The 3,684-nt window shown below is 33.7% G+C and overlaps 1 pseudogene; it reads left to right on the forward strand.

Moving 5' to 3' along the window:
• The first annotated feature begins 497 nt into the window (after nt 1–497).
• LOC145565413 (BURP domain-containing protein BNM2A pseudogene) lies at nt 498–3,373 on the forward strand (annotated as a pseudogene).
• Nucleotides 3,374–3,684: the final 311 nt, after the last annotated feature.

Consider the following 3,684-nt stretch of genomic DNA (forward strand, 5'->3'; position numbering starts at 1 on the left):
GAATTCAATAATTCATACGTACTCCGTATTACCTCTATTTTGTTTTTCTGAAAACCTCCGTATTACCTCTATTCCGTATTATAGATAGCGCGATTGACAAATTATACTTATTTGACTTGTATTCATGTAAATACATGTGAGTAGTTTTAATAAATACTCAATTTTTTTTTTTATATTTATACGTGCTAACTTTTAAAAGGGAAATTTTGTGAACAAACGTTTGTCTAGCACTATCCATTGGATTTCGTCCAATTGTGCCTTTTGTGATGTTCACTCTTATGATTTCTCCCCTAATTAACTCCCTCCCCAAGAATTCTAGTCATCTAAAAATTTAGAAAAAAAATTCGATCAATTCAGCAAAATTTAGTTTGGGGATTTTTATTCTAGGGCTTAGGGTTTGAATTGAATTAGGGATTTTGCTTATTTATGGTTAGGATTTGAATTCAATTGCATTTTAATTAATAAATAGCTACTTTTGTTTCATATTTATTGATAGGATGTCTAATTCATACCACTCTGCTTTGCAGTATCCAAACAACGAGCTATTGACATTCCATCTTGGACTACAAAAAATCCAGGTAGAAAGTTCTTGGCTTGTAAATTTCTTAAAAACGGGTCTGGACTACACCCACAAACTAAGAGAGAGAGAGTCCATTTCACAAGATCAAAAGAGGTTCCATCCCAAAACCATATGGCAATAGGAGGAGTAGCCCCTTAGCCTTATAAAGTGATTAAGTCTTTCTTCTTCAACCAATTCAATGTGGGACACTTACATGTGGTGATACTTGAGAGGTTTATTCTTCAACACTCCCCCTCACATGTAAAGTCCCTTTTTTTTTTTTAGCTTTTCTCATTTAATTTTTTGGGCTAGAGTGCTTCTTCACCCCCCTCACATCCATCAACCTACTCTTGGCCCAATGAACTTTAGCCATTTAGGGTCCCATATCGTGAACCTTGCTCTGATACCATGTTAAATATGGGTCTGGACCACACCCGCAAACCAAGAGAAAAAGATAGAAAGTCCACTTCACGAGATCAAAGGAGGTTTCATCCCAAAACCATATAACGACAATAGGAGGAGTAGCCCTTTAGCCTTATAAAGTGATTAATTCTTTCTTCTTCAACCAATGTGGGACACTTACATATGGTAATACTCGAGAGGTCTATTATTCAACAAAATTCTACAGCAAGAAGTTGAGTAGGAAAGAAAGAAGTAGCTATGAGAAGAAAGAAAATGGGTTTTAAGCCTTATCAATTTATTGAAAAGGGGATAAATTTGGAACTCAAAAATTTGATTGATTAGGTTAGATTAAGATGGTGAAAGGTGCAAGGTCTAAGAAGAGAAGTAAAAATGGAGGGAAAATAAATGAAGGAGGAGAGAGGTATTTGGGGAAGAAATGGTAGGATTGCGTCCCACAAACGACATGTTTGGATAGAATCCGTACTGTTAATGGGTACGTAGTGCTAGACAAATGTTTGACATCTTATGAGTAGTAGTTCATAAATAAATAAAAAATGGGTAGTTGTTTACAAAACGGTCTATCTTTGGACTTTGGGGTAGTTCTTTACAAATTTCCTCTTATAAACGGTCATTTTTTTAATTGGCACCTTACCGAAATTAAAAACCCCACTCACATTATATATATTTCTCTCTCTTCCTTTGACACCGCCATCAGATAATTTTATAATTTTTCTATTTCTCACATTATACCTAGTGGTCCTCCTTTAATATTTCTCTCTCTTACTTTTTCAAATTTTCTATTCCTAAGCGTACCACTTATATATTAATTTTTTTTTTTTTTTTTTTTTTTTTTTTTTTTTGGTCTAAAACTCCGTACACACCCTAATGGGCCAGCGGACTTAAAAAAATAAAGAAGGGAATATAGTTTTATACCTGGGAGATGCCCCATATTTGGTTAGACCGTACCCTATTCACTTCTCCTTATTTTTAGTGAATTGAAATTGTTTACTGAACTAAATTATTTTTGCTGTATTTAATTTACATTTAATAAACTGAAATTACTATTTATTGATTTTTTGTAATTATATTTCTCCTTCAAAATTACAGATTTTTGCTAAACTGATATCATTTATATTAAATATAACGATTTTTTTAAGGTGAATTGAACAAGGCCTTACTTTACCTTTATTTTACCGTGAATACATTGTTTTCTTTCTTACATAATTATTTATATTAAATATTAAGATTTATATTATAATGATTGGTTGCTTAAAGATTGATGATGTGGTGGGCCGTGTACGATTATTGTGTAATACTATTCCAAAAATCAGTGAATCTATCATATTTCATCATGCATTAATAATTACGTCCAACCTTATAAAAACGTAGCCTATGCTCTCATCAGTCATCACACACACACTAACACATTTCAAGCTAAGATGCATTATTCTCAATTCACTCGGTGGAGTTTGGCTTTGTATTTGCTTCTATTAATGGTTAATTATCTTCTTTATAGTGTATTGTATAATTTGCATATTATTATGTCATCATCCTTAACTAATAATAAGAATTGAATTTGAATATCTTTGACAGATTGGTTATGCAATTGGGAAAAACGTTGCAACGAATTGAGACAATGAAGGAAGTCATCATGAACATCAAGGCCATTCAACAACACCACACTTAGACCATTCAGTGCAAGTATTTTTTACCCCTAAAGACCTTAAGCTAGGAAATGTAATGCCTATTTTCTTCGAGGGTCGAAATCCTTCTTCGCGTTCTCCTCATTTTCTTCCTAGAGAAGAATCCGAGTTAATACCTTTCTCACCATCTAAACTCCCTTATATTCTTAAACTCTTCGGCTTCTCTCAAGCTTCGCCTCAAGCTAAAGCCATGGAAGATACTCTAAGACTATGCATCACAATGAAACCTATCCAAGGAGAGGCTAAGTTTTGTGCAACTTCCTTAGAGTCTATGCTCGATTTTGTGCATAAAATCTTCGGATCAACAACAAAATTTAAGGCCTTGAGCACCCAAAACTTGGCGAAATTTGGTAGTATTTTACAAAATTATACCATAGTAGATGAACCTAGAGAAATACTAGCCCCGAAAATGGTTGCTTGTCACACCATGCCGTACCCATACGTGGTGTATTATTGCCATTTCCAAGAAAGCGAAAGTAAGGTGTTTCAAGTTTCATTAAGAGGTGAAGATAACAGCATTGTACATGAAGCTGTTGCTGTTTGTCATATGGATACCTCTCAATGGAGTCCTAATCATGCCTCGTTTCGAGTTCTAAGCATTAAGCCTGGTTCATCCCCAGTTTGCCATTTCTTTCCTGCAGATAATCTTGTTTGGGTGCCAATAATATCTTTTACTACTGATAATTCAGTAGGCAGAGTTTCAAGCTAAGCATGTAATAACAATTGCTTAATAATATATTATGGGATACAAATACAATATAAGTGTCTAGTGGTCTAAATCTGCTGTAATACCAAATGATGATCGAATTGAATGTATCGTAATTAATTAAAAAAAAAAAGTGTCGTAATACCAGTAGTATTTTATTTCGTGCTTTCTCTTAGGGCTTTTTCTCTTCAGCTTATTTTTAGTTTAGTTTAGTTCAGCTCTAATCAGTTCAGTTCAGTTTTTAATTTCCTTCTCTCATAAAATATTCAGTTCAGTTCAGCTCCAATCAATTCATTTCAGTAAATCAGTGAAGC

The sequence above is a fragment of the Chenopodium album genome, chromosome 10 (genome assembly GCF_948465745.1).
Source record: "Chenopodium album chromosome 10, dcCheAlbu1.1, whole genome shotgun sequence".
Taxonomy (NCBI): domain Eukaryota; kingdom Viridiplantae; phylum Streptophyta; class Magnoliopsida; order Caryophyllales; family Amaranthaceae; genus Chenopodium; species Chenopodium album.